The sequence below is a fragment of the Pleurodeles waltl genome, chromosome 2_2, assembly GCF_031143425.1.
Source record: "Pleurodeles waltl isolate 20211129_DDA chromosome 2_2, aPleWal1.hap1.20221129, whole genome shotgun sequence".
In the NCBI taxonomy this organism is placed as follows: Eukaryota; Metazoa; Chordata; class Amphibia; order Caudata; family Salamandridae; genus Pleurodeles; species Pleurodeles waltl.
Genome location: NC_090439.1, coordinates 441507261 through 441534271, shown reverse-complemented (window position 1 = coordinate 441534271; position 27011 = coordinate 441507261).

Below are 27011 nucleotides of genomic sequence, written 5' to 3'. Positions count from 1 at the left end.
ATCCCCCCAGCCCATTATACAACCCCCTCCACTTATTTGCACAGAAATAAACACACTTCAATCACAAAACAATCTGGAGTCAGTCTGTGCTTTCACAAACGTGTAATTGCAATAACCATGGAATATAGCAATGCCAATTTACTTGTGCACATACCGATGTAACACAGCTGTAGACCTGGAGGAAATATAGCAGAGGTGCACAAAGTGGGAACGACATCTGTGAAATGGAAAGGCAAAGTGACAAGTCAGGGTCCATACACTGAGTGAAAATGACAGACTTATGCTAGCTCCAGAAATTGTATGAGAAGTGGGAGGCAGTGGAATGTTCTTACCTGCGTCTCACTGGAAGTATTGCATGATTATGTTGTTTCGGTTGTCGATATTCTCTTCTTCTGCCTCCTCTTCTTCACTGTCCACAGGCTCCACAGCTGCCACAACACCACCAGCTGGCCATACTCCTGCAGAAAAGGCACCTGCCGTCGTAAAGTCAGGTTGTGCAGCATACAGCAGGCCACGATTATCTGGCACACCTTCTTCGGAGAGTAGTAGAGGGAACCACCTGTCATATGGAGGCACCGGAATCTGACCTTCAGGAGGCCGAAGGTTCGTTCGATTACCCTCCTAGTTCGCCCATGTGCCTCATTGTAGCATTCCTCTGCCCTTGTCCTGGGATACCTCACTGGGGTTAGTAGCCATGACAGGTTGGGGTAACCAGAGTCACCTGCAAATATCGAAGGACAACTGTTAGACATACACTAATCCTTAGGAACAACCCCATACCCAGACACCTATTCACACTGTATTGGGTCCTTGGCCTCACATATTAGCCACAACCTGTGCCTCTGGAGTTGCCCCATCACATAAGGGATGCTGCTATTCCTCAAAATGTAGGCGTCATGCACTGAGCCAGGAAACTTGGCATTCACATAGGAGAAGTACTGGACTGCCAAACACACCATCTGCACATTCATAGAATGGTAGCTCTTCTGGTTTCTGTGCACCTGTTCACTCCTGCGGGGGGTACCAATGCCACATATGCCCCATCAATGGCACCAATGATTTTGTGGATATGTCCCAGGGCATAGAAGTCACCCGTTCACTGTAGGCAAATCCTCCACCTGAGGGAACACGATGTAGCTGCATATGTGTTTCAGCAGGGCAGACAACACTCTGGACAAAACGTTGGAGAACATTGGCTGGGACATCCCTGATGCAATGGCCACTGTTGTTTGAAAGGAACCGTTTGCCAGGAAATGGAGTACTGACAGGACCTGCACTAGAGGGGGTATCCATGTGGGATGGCGGATAGCTGACATCAGATCTGGCTCCAACTGGGCACACAGTTCATGGATTGTTGCACGATCAAGTGTGTATGTGATAATTATGTGTCTCTCTTCCATTGTGGACAGGTCCACCAGGGGTCTGTACACCGGAGGATGCCGCCATCTCATCACCTGCCCCAGCAGACGTGCCCTATGGAGAACAGCGAGCAGAGAGTCAGCCAACACTGAGGTATCCCAAAATGTCTCTTGCACAGATTTATTAATCTGCAATGTGCCTGTAACTGTGAGTATTCCAGGCCTACATAGGTGTGACACAGTTATTATTAATGCCATGTGGCCCCCTGAAATGGCGGCTGCCTGACCTGTAAGGTGGGACTAGGGGATATGAGGTAAATGCACTGACGTTCTACACCGTCACAGTGTGTGGTTAACATTGGGCCCTATGGGTCCGAGGAGCCAATGACGATGTACGCCGGCGGTGACGGTACGCACCGCTGCAGACATGGCCGCCATTTTCTGTCTGTTCACTCACTTGATACCTTACCTTCATTATGAGAGGACCTACACTGCAAGTGCTGCTGTGACCTGTGTCTGGAAGCAACAATGGCTCATGTGTCTGGGGAAAGTGCCCCTGCCTTCTCTTCGGAGGAGTTGGAGAGACTAGTGGATGGGGTCCTCCCCCAGTACACGCAACTGTACGGTCCTCCAGACAAACAGGTGAGTACACTGTGAGCATGATGCATGGGCAATGCCTGTTTTGAGTGGTGTGGATGGAAGATACATGGGGGGCTGAGGCTGCATGTGTGGATGGGGAGTGGAGGTGCATCAGGGCAAGTGTGGGAACGGGGAGCAATGAGTATGACGGTCCGGACGGGTAAGTAATGTCCTTTCCCCCTGTACCATACCTCTAGGTCAGCGTCCACCACAAGAAGGGTATTTGGCGTGTCATCGCCAAGGACGTCCGGACCCTGGGGGTCCACCACAGACGGAGCACCCACTGCTGGAAAAGATGGGAGTACCTGCACCGCCGGAGCAAGAAGAGGGCGGAGGTCCAGCTGGGGATGGCCTCCCAACGTGGGAGGGGTGCCCGTCGCACAATGACCCCCCTGATGTTCTGGATCCTGGCGGTGGCGTATCCGGAGTTGGATGGGTGCTTGAGGGCATCACAGCAGCCACAAGGGGGTGAGTACATTCTCATTCAGCTGACTTTGCACGCATTATGAGCTGTCTGGGCAGGGGAGGTGGGCAGTGGGTTACCCTAGGCCAGGTCGATCTTGGTAGGCAAGGTCCCTTGTGAGGCAGGCTATGTGGCACCCCAACCCCACTAGTGGTTGGAGAAATCTACACCTAGTCAGGCTCCTGTGACTTCCAGGTGTGCAGCAATTGGGCTTAGGCCTCGTACCCCATGGGCATGTGATTAATCTAGGAACTATAAGTGCATGGCATAGTGCAGATGGCTGCTCACTCTCTGTTGTGTCCACCAACGGTAGTGGTGTTGCATGCACTGAACATGTCTTTCTTCTGTCCCCCCCCCCTTTTTGGGGTCTCCCTGTTCTTGTGTGCAATAGCATCATCAGGCGGAGGAACATTGGCACCGGAGCAGGAGGGAGCTGCATCCCACTTGGCCCTGGAGGGTGAAGCAACGGAGTCTGAACCACCAGTGGGACAGAGGGTGAGGGGAGCTCCACAGCAGGGACAGGAGCAGAGACCAGCGACAGCGACTCCTCCTCTGATAGGAGCTCCCTTGCGGTGGCGGGCCCCTCTGTGCCCACCATATCAACAGGTACAGCTGCCACCCCCCCTACCTGCACTGCCCTCCCAGCAGCCCCTCAGCGTCTGTCCCGTGCCCGCTCACCCAGGAGGGTGGCCATCTCCTTTGGCCCAGGCACCTCAGGCCCTGCCCCAGTCAGCCCTGCTGCCCTCAGTGAGGAGGCTATTGACCTCCTGAGATCCCTCACTGTTGGGCAGTCTCCAATTCTGAATGCCATCCAGGGTGCTGAGAGGCATTTGCAACGAACAAATACATACCTGGAGGGCATGCATTCTGGCCAGGCAGCCCAACAGATAGCATTTCAGGCTCTGGCCTCAGCACTGATGGCAGCCAATGTCCCTGTGTCCAGCCTCCCCCCTCCAACCTCCTCCACCCAGACCCAATCCCCTGTACCTCAGTCTATCCCAAGCACACCATCAGACCAGCCTGCACACACATCAACACACAAGAGTGGCTCAGGCAAACATAAGCACCACACAACCCACAGGCACACACACAAGCATCATACCCATGCACACATACCAACATCCACTTCCTCCACTGTGCCCCCCTCCTCAACGTCTCCATCCTCCCTCCCAGTCTCGTCTCCACTCACACCTGCATGCACTACATCCTCAGCCACTATCTCCAACACCATCATGCCCATCACCACACACCGCTCACATGCACTCACCACCCCCACTGCCATTCACACATCCCCAGTGCCCTCTACCAGTGTGCAGGGAGCCCTCCTCCCAAAGTACACAAACGCAGGCACACACCCACCCAACAGCCATCCACCTCACAACAGCCTTAAGCCCATGCACCTTCACCCAAATTCAGCAGACGTACACCTCCTACAACCACTACCTCTTCCTCCACTCCCAAACCCCCTCCATCTACCCGTCTCAGTGTGTCTAAAAAATGTTTCCTGGCTAACATTGACCTCTTCCCTACACCTCCCCCTCCATCCTTCCCCTAGGGCCAGGCTTTCCAGGTCCCAGCCCAGCATCTCAGCCACAACATCCCCAGGCACAGTGGTGCCAGCAACTGCGGGGTCATGGAGTGCGCCAACCATCAGGGCTGCCAGTGTGCCACGGAGCGAGGGCAAGGACATTCCTCCACCTGCCAAGGTTAAAAAGTTGCCCACATCCCAGAGGGAGAAGCCGAAAACACCTGCCACCAAGGGGTCAGCGAAAACGAAAGGGCATAGTGGCAAGACAACTGCGCCACCAGCAAAGGTGGGGGAGGGCCAAAAACTGGAGGGCAGGTCACAAGAGGGCATGGTGGCACTGACTGAGGGACCAGTGTCACACCTTCTGTCCATGTTAACGCCAACCTGTACAGCGGCGAACACCGCCACCTGCACCGCCACCTGCACCGCCTCCGGCATGTCTACAGCCGCTGCGACAGTCCCCAGCCTCTTCCCCGGTGCGCTGCTGTCTGAGGCTGCAGGAGACATCCAGCTTTCTCCCTCAGCAGGTGTTGACACATGCCCCGCCGCCACGAACCCCGCCGCCAGCACCGCTGCCACAGACCCCACCGCCAGTACCGCCACCACAGACCCTGCAGTCAGCACCGCTGCCACAGACCCCGCAGCCAGCACCGCCACGACTGACACCGCCCAAGCACCGCCAGCGGCCTGCGATGTCCTCGGACAGTGGCACCACCGCAGACATGCCTACCATCCCCAGTGGTCAGTTGTCTGAGGCTTGTGGTGAGTTCCAGGACCCTGGTCAGCTTCCATGAAGCATTACTGTCATCACAGTTGTCACCTGCAGGTGGAATGCGAAGCCGCAACAGTGTGGGGCATGTCGCAGCCTCCATGGCGTATCCTGCTACCTGTACCTCGGCAATCTCGTGGCACACACACCCAGGTGAGGGAATTGTACCAGCCACATTGCGCGTGGAGCACTCTGGGCACCAAGACCCCTCCAGAACCAGTGGAGAATCACATCCACCACCTCAGTCCTTGGCAGGATGAAGCACTCTGGGCACCAAGCCCCCTCCAGAACCAGTGGAGTATCACATCCACTACCTCAGTCCTTGGCAGGATGAAGCACTCTGGGCACCGAACCCCCTCCAGAACCAGTGGAGTATCACATCCACTACCTCAGTCCTTGGCAGGATGAAGCACTCTGGGCACCAAGTCCCCTCCAGAACCAGTGGGGACTGTTATCCACTTGAGAGACTGTGGCTTTGCACTCCCCAGGATAAAGAAATGGGCAAACCACCCACTGTAGAGACTTGAGAGACTTTGGCTTCGCACTCCCCAGGATAAAGCAGTGGGCAAACCACCCACTGGAGAGACTTGAGAGACTGTGGCTTTGCACTCCCCAGGATAAAGCAGTGGGCATGGAACCCCCTCATGCAGCAGTGGTGTTCTGCGTTCATCTGGCTGAGATGCCCCCCCTGAGGTGCCTGTTTCATTTCAATCTGATGCCCCTGCAGTGTTCTCTCCATTTCCAGTCAGGTGTCATGTGTGGGCTTCACCTATGCATTTTTGGCCCAGTGGTCCACAGACAATGATTGGTGCACTATCCGGACTTGTGTAGTTGGTGTACATAATTGCGTTTACTGGATTTTGTACTTTGATAATGATATTTCACATGATTACATTTGTTCAAATCAATTCCTTTTGTCCTTGCGTTCTTCCAGGGGGTGGGGGGTGTATGTGTATTGTTGCTGCATGTATTTGTGTGTATGGTGTTGTGGGTGGGGTTGTTGCGTGTTGCGTGTGTGTGTCACTCTCTTTTCCCTCCCCCCTGCCCTGTGTTGTAGGTGCAGTACTCACCGTGGTCGTCGCCCCTATCGTTGGTGCTCCTGATAGAAGAGGAGGAAGACCATCATCAGCAGTTTCTGCAATTCGGGCTCCATGGCGTCCAGGTTTCTCGTGGGGTGTGGAGAGGTGAGTGTTTTCCCTTCTGTGTAATGTTTCCGCTGTGTTTTTGTTTGCGTTGGTTTCGCCCTGGATAAGGTGGCAGATAGGCCTGTTGTGATAGGGCGGGCAGTACATTGTCTTCCACCTGTCTGTTGGCGGTGTCCGCCGTGCTGTTTGTTTGTACCGCTGTGGCGGTCAGAGTGTTAAAGTGGCTGTCTATGTTGGTGGTTTCCGCCACGGTCGTAATCCCATTTTTTTTCCGCCAGCCCAATTGCGGTATTACACCCACTTTAACACCGACTGCCAGGGTTGTAATGAGGGACATATTCTCTTTTCTGAGAACTGCTGTTGATTTTTCATCAGTATGATAGTTTTTAAAAAGAGTGCAATAACAACAACAGTGACATATCTCATCATTAACCTTATGGTTTCTGAACAATTTAGTTCTCTGCACAGCAATTGGTCATGCTCTGTTTGGATATAGGTTACAGACCGGCTTGCCTCAGGTGTGCATTTCACATGCCAGAGTGCAGGACTATGAGATCATGTTGAGTGGGCAATGTGCAGTTCTCCTAAAATGCCCACTATTGTCGTAGTTGGACTCTTTCTCTAGGCAAGACTGCTGGTTTAAGAATGACCGTACTTATGTTTGTAGGTGACTATGCCAGTCCTACAACAAGTCGGAGTGTTGTGGTTAAACAGAGATTATCCCTTTCTCACATAAACAACATTTCTCAATCAAACACAGACAATTAAGAAGATGCAGTAAGGTTTCAATAGGTTTTATTTAGCTAATCTGCCAATGCCATGTCCTTGAGAAGAGTCCTCCAACCCTCGTTACCTTGGAATGAGGTCTCTAGCTCAGACTCCGTAAGGACAAGAAAACTGGGTCAGCGTCGAGGTGACGTGCACCATCAAGAGCAGCGATGGCATCTGATCAGAATCCCTCTGACTATCTGTTGTAAGTGAGAAGTATTTAAACAGATCTGCTTGGACCCGTGACGTAGGTCTGTTCCTAAACAATAGATAAAAAGGTATGCTTGGGATGGTAATTTATATAAACAATTCCCTCGAAAGCATGAAGAGGGAAAGTACTTCAAGTGAACACCTACAGTTTGTTTATCTTTGTCGCTTGATATTGACGCCTCAGCGCGGTGGCCGTGATAACGCAAACTAAAACATGGGTCTAACTAAAAACAAGGCAGCCATCTTAAAAGATTTAATTAAATAAAAGTGCTGAAATAGAGCAAGCTAAGTAGGGTAAAAGTCACTAGGTGACGGGGCATGAGTCTGCAAGCCAAAGGCTAAGCTAACTCCTGTATCCCATTAATACAAACTAGGATTCAGAACACTGTCTAAAACAGTCTATAACTATGGGTCAGATTTATGTGGCCTTCCGCTGTTCCAACGCCACATTAGCATATATTTTTTATGCTAATGTGGCATTGGAGGGGAAAAATGTGGCACATATTTACAAAGTAGTGCAATGTAAACCCTTGCGCTACATTATGCCTGTGCTAGGCATAACGTATGTAAGGGGGGACATTCCGGTGCTGGGGGAGTGTAAAAATGGCACAAAGAAATCTATGAGATTCCTTTGCGCCATATTTATTGGCATATTTTAACACCTGATAAGTGCAGACGTTGAAAAGAGGCTCCCATTGATTACAATAGAGCTCTAGGTTCTTTGACGGATTAGCATCATAATTTTTTACGCTAATCCTGCAAACGCCGGACTAACATAAAAAAATACGATGTTAGTCACCCTAACTACAGCGCTACTAAACTACTAAACTACTAAATACAGTGCTACCATGTGGCATTAGGGAGGCACTAAGGGGAGCAGGAAAAGTGGCACTGCACTAAGTACAGCGCCACTTTTCGTAAATCTCCCCCTATTTGTTTAAAAAAAGCTGAAATGCACAAAGGAAACCTCAGGTAGATGAAGGAGAAGAAGGCGAAATCACAGTCGCTCAAAATATAAACTGAATTGGTAGTAACTGCTGGTCTACTAAATGAGATGTATAAGTGGAGTGATGTATAAAAACAAATTATACAAACACAATAAACGTTTTTAATAGAAGAGCTGTGTAACACAGATGATCAAAAGTATAAAAATCATTTGTTAATACCGAAGGAATGCTCCCTGCTTTCTTGAATGTCACTTCCTGGCTACTCTGCCACCTCCCCCTCTGACTGAATATGACAGGTTTTGCTTTGAAAAAAGGGGCTTATCAGACTAACAGTCAGAGTAACAGGGCCTGAGCGCCACAAGAGTGTCAATTTCAGTGATCCTCCTGTAGGGCTTTTCTCTACACAATATTTACAAGGAGATGCTAAGCCACTTTTTGTAGCTTAATGCCTCCTAATAAATATGGGCCCCTCCGACACAGTTTTCTGCGGCAGAGAAGCGTGCAATGGGTATTGCTTTGGGCATTCCACCACAACACCCATTGCTTTTGATGCTGTCCCAGGTTTACAAGAAGGTGTAAATCTGAGGCTGTGCCGAAAACTACTGGCACAACGAGGAGGAATACTTTTATTCCTCTTCTTTTTTTGCTCTTACTATGTGTGCTGCAGAATGCAGCACACATAGAAGGAGCAAACGTCCATGAATGATTGTTCATGTGCAGAAAGGTGTCCCTTCCTGCATATATACAATCATTCCAAAATTAAGCTTTGGTACTTCTATGTGTGCTGCATTTTTCAGCACACGTACAAGTGCAAAATCACCATTTTAGATGGTTTATGTGCAGGAAGGTACAACTTCATGGACATAAACAATCTATCCCCTCAACGTAGAAACCCTTGAACTATGGTGCAAGTATGCCTACATTGGCGCAGACAGCTCAATTCAAACCTGGCACAGGGGGAAACACAGGGGTGTGCTGTATTCCTTTAAACATGGTGTATCCCTGTATTTCAAAAGTGGCACAGCGCGGTGCTGCTATTTTTGGTGCAGCACCACGCTAGACCACTTTGTCCTAAATTTGGGCCTAAGATCTCAGGTTAGGTAACTGAAGAAATCTTCCAGAGAATATACTGTTGCAGTGGCGGAACAGAAATAATGGGAGGCCCCTGAGTCTCCTGTATCTTACCAATATTCATTGGTATTTGGCTAAATATGGGCACGAATGGAGGGCTGCCCCCCTCTGGTGTGCTGCAAGAGCCTCTGTTACGCCGCTTTACTCTCGACGATAAATAAACATAAGCTGTCAAATCTTCTCAATTTGAAAACAATGATTTTATAGAGTTGCTGTGTATGTATGCATTTAAGTGTCAAATAGGACACTAAAATGTAGAAACAGCCATAGGAGGGTTGAAAGTGAAAAATAGACAAGAAGATTTTCTCTAAAATAGTGAGGAGTGGAAATTGTAGTTAAAAATACCTGCAAAAGCACTTGCTTTACATTTCCAAATTAAAAAGTGATTACGAAATTAAAACAGAACAAAGATATTCCAGATTTCTGATGAATCTGCTTAGTTTCAAAATGGGGATATTCAACTCCAATAAAAAAAGCCAACTGAGCACAGAAGAACTCTTTGTGTTCCTTATCACTTTACACATCTCAGTGAATATGAGACCCTGATGAATTAGAGTAATGAAATGCTCTGCATAGTACCATATATGTACAATGTCTCTATCTTTCCTATAAAAGAATAATCTTGGGCAGGTGTCTATTGTTACGATAGGATAGAAAAGTATCACTGTGACTAGCTGAACTATACTTCACCAATTATATGTCCTATATGGTGGCTAAACATCAACCAACCAATGTGTATCATGCACAGGTAAGTAATTCCTGCTCTTTCATATTGATTCCTGTGTTATTCCTTTTCCACAAACACTCCGTTGGTGCCCTGGAGGCCATTGCACTCAAAAATATATTTTTCCAGGTATAGGCCCAACTGAAAAAAGAAGGAAATGAATCTTCCGTCAGCATGGCCTTTATCTCTACCGGATGCATACGAATGTATATTTCAAGGCATATAGAACAGAAGAACTTACAATGACATGCCTCTTATTCAGAGAACTAAAGAAACAGCATTAGCTCAAGATGAATGGTTTTAAGACCTTCTCTAATATATGGTTAACTGCTACAGAAAACTCTCACCTTGCGCTAAATGTAAGTAGCATTATGCATATCGCAAACAGCGAATCGGGCTGTTTGCGACGTGTAAAATGCACTTTGGTACGTACAAACCCATTTTTGCGATTCGGTAAACTATTTACCAAATCGCAAAAAGGGACTGTGAGTCGCAATTAGGAAGGGGTGTTCCCTTCCTAACTGCGAGTTGCAGTCCCATGTATGATTTTTTGTGACTGCGAATGCAGTCGCAAAAATAATCGCAGTTAGCACCAGTGTCACACTGGTACTAACCCATTCTCAAACAAGAAGGGGTCCCCATGGGACCCCTTCCCCTTTGTGAATGGCAGTAAAAACATTTCTTCAGAGCAGGCAGTGGTCTTAATTTTTTCGTTTGTGAAATGCATCTCGTTTTCCTTGAAGGAAAACGTGCTTCATTAAAAAAATTTAAAAAACCTTCTTTATTTAAAAGCAGTCACAGGCATGGTGGTCTGCTGTCTCCAGCAGGGCACCATCCCTGTGAGGGCGAGCATTTCCAAGGGGGTCGCAAATTGCGACCTACCTCATGAATATTCATGACACTGACATAGCATTGACACTGTTCAACATAAGGTTTTGCCACTCGCAATTTGCGAGTCACTCTGACTCGCAATTTGCAAGTCGCAAAACAATTCTTACGTACATGTAGCCCCTTGCCTTTTATTTAGCAACTAATGAATTTTGATTTAGAGACATGGGGCCAGATGTATCAAGCTTTTTTGCATTCGCAAACAGTGCAAATTGCAAAATTTGTCCGTTTGCAAATCCAAAAATGCCTTTCGCAATGTTTGAAAGGTATTTGCTGTGCAATTTTAAGGAAACGCTAAAATAGCGATTCCTTAAAATTGCAACCCCATTTAGTGAATAGCAAATTGCGATTCTCTAAATTGGAAATCGCAAATAGAGAATTCCTATTTGCGATTTCCAAACCACATGTATCAGGCATTTCCTAAATGCGAATTGGGCATTTAGGAAATGCAATTACCACAAATTAAAGTTTAGTGGTAACTATGTGCAAATTTTAAAAATGCATTATAAATGCATTTTTAAAATTGACATGAAGCGCACACATGCCCCTAAGGCATGTGTGAGCTTCACATGTCAGTAAAAATATTTTTGGGGTGCAGCAGAGGGTGCATTAGACCCCCAGCACCCTGGGATTTGCATTTCCTAATTTGCAATTTCCTAACTGGAATTCACAATTTAGGAAATGCAAAAACATTCGAAACAGGCCCATAAGAGCGAATGGGGTCGGATTCTCTATTTGCGATTCGGTAATAGCATAAGAAATCGCTATTACCAAATCGCAAAAATCATACATAGCATTTTGCATTTCTTAAATAGCGATTACTTAAAATTTGCTATTTAAGAAACGCAAATCATTGTTTTGATACATCTGGCCCATGTTCAAATATAAACTGCTTAGTCTTAGTAAAGAGAAGAATTGGGAATAATTAAGTAATACGACTTCATATTTACAGTGCATGGCTATTTTGGGTTGGAGTTGCTTGCTTTACCATTCATTAATAATGTAAGCCTGGAGTTCAAAATCGATGTCTGAGAATCTCAATAATTATGCATGAAGACATAAATAATTTGGATTTTAAAAATGGTGTGATGTTAGTTTGTATGATTTGTAAGATTAATGACAATTATCCAACCAACTCGAGTTTGTTCCCATGGGTACTTACAGGACCTAGATGATTGCTATCACCTGTGGAGCCCCTCCTTCAACCAGCCTTCCGTCTTGTCTCTTCATCTTCAGCATTTACACAGTCCTCGGGATGCTACTCACCATTAATAGCTTCAAAATGTACTAGTACACCAATTCACTAATGTGCTCGAAATGAAGTCAGACAAGCTACAGTAGGTTTAAAGCTGATGAAGGGTCCTAATAAATCTGGGCCAAACCCCTGGACCACCACACATATGCGTGAGCTGATGTATAGGTCTTGCCTTGCAACCAACATATCGGTGGGAGAGGCATGAACCTATACTTCGTGTTTCCAGAAGGGCCACTGTCAACACTGTATCACTCTTGTCAAATAGGCTGCGATGCATGTGACTCTGGATGCAAGACTGCCCTATCTCACCAGATGCACTTATCAACCTATTCCCAAGGTAACAACAAGTGATAGGTGCCCCAACCTAATATTTCCCTACACCAAACGTGGGGGGGCAGTAGAGCTGAACCCGTTGGAGCCATCGGTATAAAGTATCAATAATGCCTTTAATTCCAATTCAATGGAATGTGTTTACTTGGCAACCAGTGTCTTCGAAAGTTTATTTCTGATTAAGCACTTCCGCCAAGAAACGGCCTTGCTCACATACAGAAAACGTGTCAGCAATCACCCTTAAACCCCAAAATCCACAACACAGAAAAAGGACTATATCCATGTGAAAAACAGTAAAAACAATTGCCAGCTTAGAAGAGGAGTTTCTCACATTATAATTCAATTGGAACATGGCAAAATGTTGTATTGCAAGAATTTTAAGATAAAATCTACATATAATTTGTATAAAATAATTATTATAATTATTCTAAACACTTATTTAAACTTGTGGTTTATCCACAAAACCTGTATTGGAAAAATGTCAGTAACCTGTTTACTTATTCGTGCTTGACAGTGTCTGAACCCATCCCACTCAAATTAGTTTTCAAAGATTGTCAAGCTGGCAAAATAACAATCTTATTCACACTTAGGGGCATATTTATACTCTGTTTGCACTGGATTTGCATAATTTTTTTTACACAAATCCGGGGCAAACTCAACTCCATATTTATACTTTGGCGCTAGAAGCGTCTAGCGCCAAAATCCATGGAGTTTGAGTCATCTTTTAGCGTGGACACCTACCTTGCAATAATAATATGCAAGGTAGGTGTTCCCGTCCAAAAAATGACTCAAAGGCATTTGCACCTTATTTATACTCCCGTGTCAAAATGACACAGAGGAAGAGGAAGGCCTTAAAAAACGGCACCCTGCTGGATTTACGTTGTTTTTTAACACCTTGGTCAGGGCAGGAATTAAGGGACCTATGGGCTCATTTCTATGGTGGGAGACCATGAAAGCAGTCCACAGGTGCCCTTCCCTGCACCCAGGGACACCCCCTACCATACTCGCCCACCCCTGGAGGACACCCATGGATGGGGGACCCATCCATGGTGAGTGCAGGTAAGTGCAGGTAAGTATATATATTTTTTTTTAAGTGGCATAGGGGGGCCTAACTTGGCCCCCCCTACATGCCACTGTGCCCAATGGCCATGCCCGGGGACAGAAGTCCCCTGGTCCTGGCCATTGGGCAGGGGGGCATGACTCCTGTCCTTGCTAAGACAGGAATCCTTTCCATGGGTTTTGTGCATCAAAAAATGGCGTAAGTCAGGTTAGAGACAATGGGGGTCATTACAACCCTGGCGGACGGTGTTAAAGGTGCGGTAATACTGCAAACAGGCCGGCGGACAAAAAAAGGGAAACATGACCCTGGCGGAAACCGCCAACAAAGACAGCCACTTTAACACACCGCCCGCCACGGCGGTACAGAAAAGCAGCGCGGCGGTTACCGCCAACAGACAGGCAGGAGACAATGTACCGCCTACACTATTATAAACCGCCAATCCGCCACCTTTTCCGGGGCAGATGCACCGCGGATAAAAACACGGAGGAAACAGCTTTTGCAATGGGAAAACGCTCAACTGAACACATCCCACGAGGAACGAGGACACCATGGAGCACGAACTCCAAATACTCCCTGTGCTTGTTTTTCTGCTCCTTTACGACCAACAGCTACGTAGGCACAGAAGATACCGGTGAGTACTGCACCTACAACACGGGGGACGGGGGAGGCAAAAGTTAGGGGGACACCCACCAAACAACCCCACCCCCACCCTCGCATTATACAACATACACACCAATGCAGTCACAAAAATAACAGTAACAACCCACAATCCCCCCGGAAGAATGAAAACACAAAGCCAAATTCGGGCAAACATTGTAATGTGCCAATATACATGTCATAAAAAAATATACATATATATATCTCAAAATCACTCTTATTTACACATACAATCCGAGAAGTAGTGCAGATATGTACAGAACAATGTCCGTGCACCAACAGTCCAAAAATGCATGGGCGAGGCCCACAATAGATACCTGACCAAAATCGGAGAGAACACTGCCGGGGCATCAGATGGAAATGAAACAGGCACCTCAGGGGGAAGGGAAGGGGGGGCACCTCAACCAGATGAATGCGCAGCCAGATCCACGACGGGGCTCCATGCCCATTGATGTATCCTGGGGAGTGCAAAGCCACAGTCTCACAAGTCTCTACAGTGGGTGGCTTGCCCACTGTGCCATCTTGGGGAGTGCAAAGCCACAGTCTCTCAAGTCTTTACAGTGGGTGGCTTGCCCACTGTACCATCCTGGGGAGTGCAAAGCCACAGTCTCTCAAGTCTCACAAGTGGGTAGCTTGCCCACTGTACCATCCTGGGGAGTGCAAAGCCACAGTCTCTCAAGTACATGCAGGTCTCCACTGGTTCTGGAGGGGGACTGGTGCCCAGACTGGATGAGTCTCCTCGTGAAAGTACCTGTCCTGTCACTGTCCCAGCTGCACATGGGATAAGGATGCCTGATGTGGCGGTCCATTCATTCCTACACGGTGCATGCCCTGTTCAGCGGTGCTTTGCCATGGTGGTCTTTGCCCTGTTCAGCGGTGCTTTGCCATGGCGGTTCTGGACAGTTCAGCGGTGCTTTGCCATGGCGGTCTTTGCCCTGTTCAGCGGTGCTTTGACATGGCGGTTCTGGACAGTTCAGCGGTGCTTTGCCATGGGCGGTCTTTGCCCTGTTCAGCAGTGCTTTGACATGGCGGTTCTGGACAGTTCAGCAGTGCTTTGCCATGGCGGTCTTTGCCCTGTTCAGTGGTGCTTTGCCATGGCGGTCTTTGCCCTGTTCAGCGGTGCTTTGACATGGCGGTTCTGGACAGTTCAGAGGTGCTTTGCCATGGCGGTCTTTGCCCTGTTCAGCGGTGCTTTGACATGGCGGTTCTGGACAGTTCAACGGTGCTTTGCCATGGCGGTCTTTGCCCTGTTCAGCGGTGCTTTGACATGGCGTTCTGGACAGTTCAGCGGTGCTTTGCCATGGCGGTCTTTGCCCTGTTCAGCGGTGCTTTGCCATGGCGGTCTTTGCCCTGTTCAGTGGTGCTTTGCCATGGCGGTCTTTGCCCTGTTCAGCGGTGCTTTGACATGGCGGTTCTGGACAGTTCAGCGGTGCTTTGCCATGGTGGTCTTTGTCCTGTTCAGCGGTGCTTTGCCATGGCGGTCTTTGCCCTGTTCAGCGGTGCTTTGACATGGCGGTTCTGGACAGTTCAACGGTGCTTTGCCATGGCGGTCTTTGCCCTGTTCAGCGGTGCTTTGACATGGCGGTTCTGGACAGTTCAGCGGTGCTTTGACATGGCGGTTCAGGACTGTTTAGCGGTGCTTTGCCATGGCGGTTCTGATACGGACATTGGTGTGTGGCATGACGATCTCCACACTGGACATTGGTGTGTGGCATGACGATCTCCACACTGGACATTGGTGTGTGGCATGACGATCTCTACACGGGGCATTGGTGGGTGGCATGATGATCTCCACTCTGGACATTGGTGTGTGGCACGACGATCTCCACACTGGACATTGGTGTGTGGCATAATGATCTCCACACTGGACATTCGTGGGTGGCATGACGATCTCTACACTGGGCATTGGTGGGTGGCATGACGATCTCCACACTGGACATTGGTGTGTGGCATGACGATCTCCAGACTGGACATTGGTGTGTGGCATGATGATCTCCACACTGGACATTGGTGGGTGGCATGACGATCTCTACACTGGGCATTGGTGTGTGGCATGACGTTCCATCATTGCCCAGCGGGGCTGTGGCATCCTGGCCCCTCCTGGGCTGTGACTCCGGCAGTGGTTTCTGGACCAGTGACGATTCTTGGGCCCTCCTGGGCTGTGACTCCGGCGGTGGTTTCTGGACCAGTGACGATATTTGGGCCCCCCTGGGCTGTGACTGTGGCGATGGTTTCTGGACCAGTGACGATACCTGTGCCCTCCTGGGCTGTGACTCCAGCGGTGGTCTCCTGACCAATGACGATACTTGTGCGATCCTGGGCTGTGACTCCGGCGGTGGTCTCCTGACCAGTGACGACTGTGCTGGCGGTTGTGTCTTGACCGCCGGACATGATGGCGCACTTCTCCATCGTGACACTCACAACAGGCTGGGCAGACTTCCTCTGGACCTTCCCCACCTTTGTTGGAGTTACAGATGACTCACCAATCCCCTTCGATCCCATGTCACTTGTTGTCTCACCAGGGGTCTTAAGACGGTCCTCTCGTCCACTCTCCATTTTAAGAGCCTTTACAGGGAGTGGGCTGCCAGTGCCTTGGCTCCGGGTCCTACTGCCTGCCGTGGTGGACGGTGCACTCCAAAAACCTGGAACACGCATCAATGGTACTGGAGGCTTTTTGGCTGAGGCGCTATGACGAGACTGATGAATTGGAGGGGGGGGTGGGGGCAACAAGGTCAATTTGACAGAGGGACAGTTTCTGACGAACACTGGGATGGGTAGCTGGAGGGGGTCTGGGAGTGGAGGAAGAGGAGGTGGTTGTAGGAGGTGTCACTTTAGCTGTTTTGGGTGCAGGTACTGGAGGCTGTTGTGAGGTGGATGGATGTTGGGTGAGTGATTGCAGGCGTTTGTGTACTTTGGGAGGGGGCATCACAGACACACTGGGAGAGGACACAGGGGAAGTGTAAATGGCAGTGGAGGTGGTGAGTGCAGGTGAGCGGCTTGTGGTGCTGGGTGTCCTGGTGCGAGTCCTAGTGCCTGTAGATGTGGTGCATGCAGGTATGTGTGTGTAGATGACACTGGGAGGGAGGAGGGAGAAGAGAAGGAGGGGGACACAGTGGAGGCAGTGGATGTTGCTGTGTCTGTATGTGGGTGAGGCTTGCGTGAGTGCCTGTGGTGTGTGTGGTGCCTATGTTTGCCTGAGCTACTTGAGTGTGTTGACTTGTGTGCATGCTGGTCTGTAGGTGTGCTTGGGATGGGCTGGGGTACAGGAGATTGGGTCTGGGTGGAGGAAGTTGGAGGGGGGAGGCTAGACACAGGGACAATGGCTGCCATCAGTGCTGAGGCCAGAGATTGCAGGGTTCGCTGAAGGACAGCCTGACCAGAATGAATGCCCTCCAGGAATGCATTACTGTGTTGCAACTCCCTTTCTACACCCTGGATGGCATTCACAATGGTAGACTGCCCAACAGTGAGTGACCTGAGGAGGTCAATGGCCTCCTCACTGAGGGCAGCAGGGGTGACAGGGGCAGGGCCTGAGGTGCCTGGGGCGAAGATGATGCCCACCCTCCTGGGTGAGTGGGCACGGGGCGAACACTGAAGGGCTGCTGGGAGGGCAGTGCTGGTAGCAGGGGTGGCGGCTGTACCTGTAGAAGTGGGGCGCACAGCTGGTGCCGCCACCACAGGGGAGCTCCCATCGGCGGACGAGTCTGTGTCGCTGGTTGGTGATCCGGTGGCCGAGGTGAAGCTCCCCTCGCCCTCCGTCCCACTGGTGCATTCAGAGTCTGTGGTGTGGCCCTCCATGGCCATGTGGGATGCAGCTCCCTCGTGCTCCGGTGCCACGGTACCTCCGCCTGATGATGCTGATGTACAAAAGGACAGGGAGAGCAGGAAAAGGGGGGGAGACAGAAGAAAGAGAGTTTTAGTGCATGGCATTCCGCTACCGTTGGCGGACAAGACAGATGCAGCAGCCCCCTGCACTACGCCGTGCTCCTGGCCTCTGCAGATGCAATTTCTGGGACATGGCCTACATGGCAATGGTGGAAATCTGCGCACATGGATGCCACAGGGGCAACTATACCTCAACTTGGCACTCTGCTGAGGTGGGGTTGAGTGCCACATGGCCTACATTACGGAGGGGCCTTGCCTACCTAACTCGCCCTGGCCTAGGTACACCCACAGGCCTCCTCCCCGACGCAGACCCCTCTAATACGCGCAAAGTCCGCACCCCCTTGTGTCTGCTGTGATGTCCTCAAGCGCCCATCCAACTCCGGGTAGGCCACCGCCAGGATCCGGAACATCAGGGGGGTCATGGTGCGACGGGCACCACTCCCACGTTGGGAGGCCATCCCCAGCTGAGCCTCCGCTGTCTTCTTGCTGCAGCGGCGAATGTCCTCCCATCTCTTACGGCAGTGGGTGCCCCGTCTCTGGTGGGCCCCCAGGGTCCGGAATTCCTTGGCAATGGCACGCCAAGTGTCCCTCTTCTGGTGGGCGCTGACCTACATGACATGCACAAGGAAAGAGGAACAGTCATTACCAACTGCACCGTCAATGTGAGTGGCCCCCTCCCTACTCTGGCCATGTGGCCCATTCATTCCCATGCATTAATGTTCTATGAACTCTGCCCCCTTCCCTCTTCCACCCAGCCCTCTCCACCCAGGCCTAGCCCATACAACGTGCTCCCTGTGTACTAACCTGTTGGTCTGGAGGACCGTAGAGTAGCGTGTACTGGGGGAGGACCCCATCCACAAGTTTCTCCAACTCCTGTGCAGTGAAGACGGGGGCCCTTTCCCCAGACGCAGCAGCCATCGTCGCTTCCAGGCCGAGGTCACAGCAGCACTAGCAGTGTAGGTCCTCTCCTGTCGAAGGTCAGGTATCTAGTGATTGAAGAGATAGAAAATGGCGGTGACGTCCGCAGCAGTGACGTCCGCGGCGGTGCGCATCATCACCGCCAGCGCACCTGTTCATTGGCTCCTGGGACCCATAGCGTCCAATGTTAACCAATGCAGCATTGCGCCGCGGTCTACGACCGCCTACCGCGATGGTGTGCAACGCCAGCGCAGTTACCCCACAATCCCATTGTCACAGTTGAGAGGTCAGGCAGCTGCCATTTCAGGGGCCCACATGGCCTCATTTTCAACTGCGTCACACATACCTAGGCCTAGTCTCAACACACATACAGGCCACCTTTTGTGTATGTTTGGTGTTCTGTGTAAACTGTGGGTACGTACCTCTGAGTTGTTTGACTCTGTGCTTGCTGTTGTCCTTCATAGGCACCGTCAGCTGGGACATATGAGAAGATGGCAGAATCCTCCGGTGTACCGACCGCTGGTGGACCTGTTGGCAATGGAAGAAAGACATATCATCGTCACCTACAGGTTTGACCGTGCCACAATCCAGGAACTATGTACCCAGTTGGAGCCAGACCTGATGTCACCGATCCGCCATCCGACTGGAATCCCCCCTGACGTGCAGGTGCTGTCAGTGCTCCATTTCCTTGCAAGTGGGTCTTTTCAGACAACTGTGGCCATGGCATCAGGGATGTCCCAGCCTATGTTTTCCAACATGTTGTCCAGAGTGTTGTCTGCCCTGCTGAAACACGTAATGAGATACATCATTTTCCCTGAGGTGGAGGAATTGCCTACTGTGAAAGGTGACTTCTATGCCCTTGGACATATCCCGAACGTCATAGGTGCAATTGATGGGACCCATGTAGCTCTGGTCCCCCCCCACAGGAGTGAACAGGTGTACAGGAACAGGAAGAATTATCATTCGATGAATGTCCAGATGGTCTGTTTGGCAGACCAGTACATCTCGCAGGTAAATGCAATGTTCCCTGGCTCAGTGCATGACGCTTACATCCTGCGGAATAGCAGCATCCCTGATATGATGGGTCAACTCCAGAGGCACCGTGTATGGCTACTGGGGGACTCTGGTTACCCCAACCTTTCCTGGCTATTGACCCCAGTGAGGAATCCCAGGACCAGGGCAGAGGAACGGTACAATGAGGCCCATGGGCGGACTAGGAGGGTTATCGAACGTACCTTCGGCCTTCTTAAGGCCAGGTTCAGGTGCCTCCATATGACAGGTGGATCCCTATTCTACTCACCGAAGAAGGTGTGCGACATCATCATCGCCTGCTCCATGCTCCATAATTTAGCATTGCGACGCCAGGTGCCTTTTCTGCAGGAGGATGATCCAGATGACGGTGTTGTGGCAGCTGTGGAGCCTGTGGAGCGAGTGGACAGTGATGAGGATGAAGATGAGGATGAAGAAAACGACAACAGGGAGTCAGTCATACAGCAATATTTCCAGTGACACACAGGTGAGAACATTTTCTGGTTTAACATTACATTAACTTTCACATGTCTACCTCTATCCTGTACCTACATTTCACTCACTATTTGTTAATTGAGTTGTACCCTTACATTTCAATTTCACAGGTGTGGTTACCTACGTGTCAACTGCTTGCATCCTTGAAGGGCTTGTGATGTGTGACATTGGTATGTTAGCCTTACAATGGGTAACACATTATGGGGGTCATTCCGAACTCCGTGGGCGGCGGAAGCCGCCCGCCTGGCGGGAACCGCCAGAAGACCGTACCGCGGTCGAAAGACCGCAGCGGTCATTCTGAGTTTCCCGCTGGGCTGGCGGGCGACCGCCAGAAGGCAGCCCGCCAGCCCAGCGGGAAACCCCCTTCCATGAGGATGCCGGCTCCGAATGGAGCCGGCGGAGTGGAAGGGGTGCGACGGGTGCAGTTGCACCCGTCGCGATTTTCAGTGTCTGCCTGGCAGACACTGAAAATCTTGGTGGGGCCCTGTTATTAGTCTCACAGGTGCACTGCCCATCTGGGCATTGGAAGTGGAGCTGGGGCAGTTCCAATCTGGACAGGGTGACAAAGTGGGACAGTGGGGGGACAATCAGGGTGGTCTTATTTCCTGGCGGTGGTCTTGCCATCTTGCTCTGTCCTGTTCCTGGATCTCAGGGTCCGCTTGCGTGGTGGTTGTCCGTCTGCAGGGGATGGGGTGCTGGTGTGTTGGTCCTGTGGCGGGGCGGCTTGTCCACTAGCGCCGGCGGAGGTGGTGGGCAGTTCTTCGTCCTCGCTAGTGTCAGGGGCCCCTTGGAGTGCCACGGTGTCCCTCAAGGTCTTTTGAATGTCCGTCAGCACCCCTACGATGGTGCCCAGGGCGGAGCTGATGGTCCTGAGTTCCTCCCTGAACCCCAAATACAGTTCGTCATACAGACGCAGGGTCTCCTGCAACTTGTCCAGGACCGTCGCCATCGTCTCCTGGGAGTGGTGGTATGCTCCCATGATGGAGGAGAGGGCCTCGTGGAGAGTTGGTTCCCTTGGCCTGTCCTCCCTCTGTCGCACAGCAGCCCTCCAAGTTCCCCTATGTTCCTGTGCCTCCGTCCCCTGGACCGTGTGCCCACTACCACTGCCCCCATGTCTCTGTTGTTGTTGGGGTGGTGGGTTAGCCTGGGTGCCCCGTAGTGGTGGACACACCGCTGATTGACCTGTCCTGGGTAGGGAGGTGTGGGCACGCTGGGTGGGTGCTGTGCTGGTGTTACCAGAGGGTGGCAGCTCGGTGTTGGGCTGTGGCTGGGCAAGGGGAACCGACTGTCCTGAGGCCCACGATGGTCATCAGGGCTGGTCATCAGGATCCAGTAGGGCAGAGCTGCTGTCGTCACTGTGGGCCTCTTCTGGGGGTGGAGTGGTGTTGTCTGGACCCTATGGTGTGGTGACGTTCCTTTGGGTTCCTGCAGGGGTATAAGAACATGATTATTGCATGTGTGTGTGTGTGTGTCATGGTGTGCAATGGGTGGGTGTTTGTGTACCCCAGTGCTAGCATTCCTGTGTGGGGGCTTGTGTGGTGATGGTTGGGGGGGTGTTCTGGGTATGTGCAGTGGGCATGCTTTAGTGAGGGGTGCCCATGCTTAGTTGTGTCATGCAGGGCTTGGCGTTGGGATGGGTGGTTGGTGTCATGGGTAGATTAGTGAGGATTTGGGGTGATAGGGGAGGGTGTGAGGGTGGGGGTGTGTGATGGCATGCAGGTAGGGTGGGGGATGTGATAGTTAAGATTTGACTTACCAGTGTCCCATCCTCCACCAACTCCTCCGAGGCCCTCAGGATGCAAGATGGTCAGGACTTGTTCCTCCCATGTTGTTAGTTGTGGGGGAGGAGGTGGGGGTCCGCCGCCAGTCCGCTGCACTGCGATGTTGTGCCTGGAGACCTTGGAACGCACCTTTCCCTGTAGGTCGTTCCACCTCTTCCTGATGTCCTCCCTATTTCTTGGGTGCTGTCCCACTGCGTTGACCCTGTCCACTATTCTTCGCCATAGCTCCATCTTCCTGGCTATTGATGTGTGCTGTACCTGTGAGCCAAATAGCTGTAGCTCTACCCGTACGATTTCCTCCACCATGACCCTGAGCTCCTCCTCGGAGAAGCGGGGTGTCTTTGGCGTGCCATGGGGTGGTGTGTGTGAGGTGTGGGGTGGTGTATGTGGTGATGAGTGTGGTGAGTGTAGTGGTATGTGGTGTTTAGTGCGTGGATGTAGTGTGGGTGATGGTGTTGTGTGCTTCTGTGTGATGGGGTTGTCAATAGCTGTGCTGTCTCTCTGGCCTTCTCTCAGAAATTCTGGTTGTAGGGGTTTGTGGGTGATGTGGGTGTGTGTTTTATATTGTGTTGGGTGTGTGGGAGTGTCGTTTGTATGTGTATCAGGTGTGTGTATTTAGAATTGCCCAATGTGGCGGTGTTTTGTAGATGTGTGTGTATTTTGAGCGCAGCGGTGTGTACCGCCAATGGAATACCTCGGTTGAAAGACCGCCGCGTGGATTCGTGGGTCGTAATAGCATGGGCGTGTTTCTGTTGGCATGGAGGTGGAGGATGTGTTTCCGCCAGTTTATCGCTGACCTTTGGTGTGGCGGTATTGTGTGGGTGTCTGAATTTCGGTGGATTCCGTGATGTGTGTCATAATAGCTGTGACGGTGTATTGGCGGTCTTCTGCACGGCGGTAAGCGCCTTATACCGCCAATGTTGTAATGAGGGCCAATATTTTTTACTCTAACCTGACTTGCACCACTCTTTGACACACAACTCCCAGTCTTCCCTATGCCTCCGCTGCCCGGTCAACGTCATTTATTTTGACCCTGACCAGGCCGCAGCGCCGGCTACCGTCATTCATTAAATATGACGCCCGGCTGGCGCGTTGGAATGGCGTTAGCCGGCATTAAACTTTTTGACGCAAACCTGCGCCGGTGCAGGTTTGTGTCAAAAAGTATAAATATTGGGCTAGTATCCACAATAATCTAGACCAACTCTATCACTAGCTGTCAATGATGTGATTCAAATGATCACCAAGATCAATATCTCATAATGTATACCCTTTAAAATTCCTTTCCTTCTGTAGTCATTTCTTTCATGTTATTCCACATAATCAACAGACTATTGTAAATATAGTTTGTAAACTTCTTCATAACATTTGCTTCTCCCTTATAACACTTGTATGCAGTGTATTTATATATGTAATACATAGATGAACTAATACTCACTATGCATTTACAGCATTGGACCTCTTCTCCCATGGTTTCACAAAACCTAATCGCCCTTGTGTGCACACAATATAAGAAAAACAACAAATTGTAAAATGAGTTATCACAAGAAAATCACTCTCTCATCAAAAGAGGTTGGTGAAGAAAAGGGTAGGGAACCTTGGTTCGACTCCCCAGAAGGAGAGTTGCTCTAGTACCTATCTTTTGTTCCTGCAAAGAAAAGACACAGCATGATTAAATACCATCCTCTATTTACATACCTCCAAGTTTTTTTGCATACAGTTATAAATAGCAGTAGGCAAGTCCCAATTACCCATATCAACATATGGATCACACATTGCTCTTTGCCATTTACAAATTAGATGTTCCCTTCACTTTACTCATATTGTTGATTGTTTGGAGAAAGAAAGGTTTGATTGAGTGGGAGGAATATTGTTTCTTGTAGGTAATTCCCTAAACTACCTATTCTTTATTAACTTCCCAAAGTGAATAAAATAGGTCCAACCCTCTGGGGCGACCCACAGTGTCTTCTAGGGGGAATGCCTATGAAAATATAGCCAAATATGTGGACATGATTCTTCATGAGTATGTGAGAAGTTTACCATCATATGTACAAGACACAAAGGACTTTCTGTGCAAAATTTCAGGGATCCAATGTGAAGATGATTTCCAACTGGTCACCCTGGATGTGAAGTCTTTGTACACGGTTATTGACCATGAGCTAGGTATCCCAGTTTGCCAACATTTTTTGCGTACTATAAGGCTTTTGAAGCATATGGAGATGATCCTTGATATGATCAAAAACTGTCTTCAAAATATATTTTTACACATCAATGGCAACCACTACAAGCAGATACTGGGGACTGAGATAGGCACATTTTTTTGCCCTCAGTATGCCAGTGCCACCACATAACTTTTTCATTATTTCTTGTTCAGCTTCTTTTTCTCTTTCTTTGCTTGCAGAAAAAAAAAATGCTGGTTCAACATTATTTTTGTGTCAGATTTATGCTGCCCTACCGTTTATTTTACAGTCACATACAGGCCTGGATTGGAGTTGGATCCGTGTGCAGTGAGGAACCATCACCCTGACCCCTTATGTCACTTTCAATTAGGATTTTCACTCTTGGGGATGGTGTCCTGTGAAATAAAATGGGGGCTGCAACTTTCTAGTCAGGTTGCGGTCAGTCAATCACAGCACTTCTTTTTTTGAGAACCTTTGCAAACATTCAAGAATTTTCAAAAATTATTTGCGGAATAACTGTGAAGTCGCCACAGCCAGAGATATACAAATTTGGATTTACCATAAATTCTCAAAAACTACTGAATGGAGTTACACCAAATAGGCCAAAGCACAATCTGCATACCAACAGCCAGCTTTCTTCTACATTTGCTGTAGTTCTGGCCAGTAGTTTAGGCTGTAGACATGTCCTATGGGAATTAACATTGGAAACACAACTCCCCCCACCATTTTTCTTCACCCCCACCTGACGGATCACCCCCAAATTTATATGCACAACAAGAATCACGGGTGCACATTTTTGGGAAAATTTCAAAAAGATTCGTCAAACTGTGTCAAAGATATAGGCAAGTCAAAAAGCACTTTTTTTATGAAACATGGTCATAACCTTAACTGCCTATTTAACAGACATATATATATATATAAATATATATATATACATAGTTAGAAATGGGGTATTTGGTTGGCAGTCAGGTTACCCCTTTTCCAAGCAAGGACCCTCACTCTAGTCAAGGTAAGTCACACACAATCCAAATTATCCTATGCCTACCCTCTGGTAGCTTGGCACTGAGCAGTAAGGCTTAACTTAGAAGGCAATGTGTAAAGTATTTGTGCAATAAATCATGCAATAACACAGTAGAACACCACAAAAATACACCACACAGTGTTTAGAAAAATACATAATATGTATCTGGTAAGATGCAGGTCAAAATAATCAAGATACAGTAAGTATTTGATGAAATATCACAGTAAAAATGATATAAACTGTTTTTAGTCTCTTAAAAAGCAACAAGTGTATCTTGCAAGACCAAAGTACCTGGTTTGCGTGGCTGCAGAGAAGGAGATGCGTAGAAAACGGGGAGGTGTGCATCGATTTCTGTGGCTGCACATCGGCGATGCGTTGTTTATTTTCCACGCAGAGAAGACTTTGCGTCGCTTTTCGGTGCGCGGACTTGGATCCCCTTTGGGTTGGGGAGTTTTCGGACACCCCAGGGACGATGCGTTGAAATCCGGCACTTGCAGGACAAAGTCACAGGCGATGCGACGGTCTGGTGGGCGATGTGTGGAAATGTCTACCGCATGGCAGGCGCTGCGTTGATTCCTCTCAGGTAATTGGGCTGCGTTGTTCCGATATGCTTTGCATCGATCCAGTGGGTCGAGCGTACAATTTCCGGTCGCAACACTGGTGCTGCGTCAATCTTCTCCTTGCGAAGTTGGGCAGCATCATTCCGGTTTGGCCTGCAGTGATTTTCTCACCACGATGCAGGCTGTGAATCGATTTCCGCTGCACAAGGAGTTCTTTTGCAAGAATGAAGTGTTTTTGGTCCTGAGAGAGCACTTCTCAGCACAGACAGATAGCATCAAGGCAGCAGGGCAGCAGTCCTTTGCAGAAAAGCAGTCAGGTGAGTCCTTTGTGCAGCCAGGCAGTTCTTCTTGGCAGGTTGCAGGTTCTGGTTCAGGTTTTCTTTGCCAGGAAGTGTCTGAGTTGGTAGGGTCAGAGACTCTGCTTAAATACCCAAATGTGCCTTTGAAGTGGGGGAGACTTCAAAGAGCAGCTTAGAAGTGCACAAGGTCCCCTTTCAGTTCCATCCTGTCTGCCAGGGTCCCAGTAGGGGGTGTGGCAGTCCTTTGTGTGAGGGCAGGCTACTGTTCTTTGACATGTAAGTGTCAGGCCCTCCACCCTCCCAGCCGAGGAAGACCCATTCAATACGCACATGTATGCAAGTGTTACTGAGCATCCTATGTTTGGGGTTGTCTGTTTGAATGCACAAGGGAGCTGTCAACTAAACCTAGCCAGATGTGGATTGTAAGGCACAGAAGAATTTACGTGCAGAGAAATGCTCCTTTTCTAAAAGTGGCATTTCTAAAATAGTCATATTAAATCCAATGTCACCAGCCAGCAGGATTTTGTATTACCATTCTGGCCATACTATATATGACCTTGTTACTCCTTTCAGATCAGCAGCTACCGCTCAAACAGTATATGAGGGTAGCCCTAATGTTAGCCTATGAAAGGAACAGGCCTCATAGCAGTGTAAAATGAATTTAGGAGTTTTACATTACCAGGACATATAAACTACACAGGTTCATGTCCTGCCTTTTGCCTACAAAGCACCCTGCCCTAGGGGTTACCTAGGGCCCACCTTAGGGGTGACATATATGTAGAAAAAGGGGAGTTTTAGGCTTGGCAAGTACTTTTAAATGCCAAGTCGAATTGGCACTTAAACTGCACACACAGGCCTTGCAATGGCGGGCCTGAGACATGGTTAAGGGGCTACTTAAGTGGGTGGCACAATCAGTGCTGCAGGCCCACTAGTAGCCTTTAATCTATAGGCCCTGGGCACATATAGTGCACTTT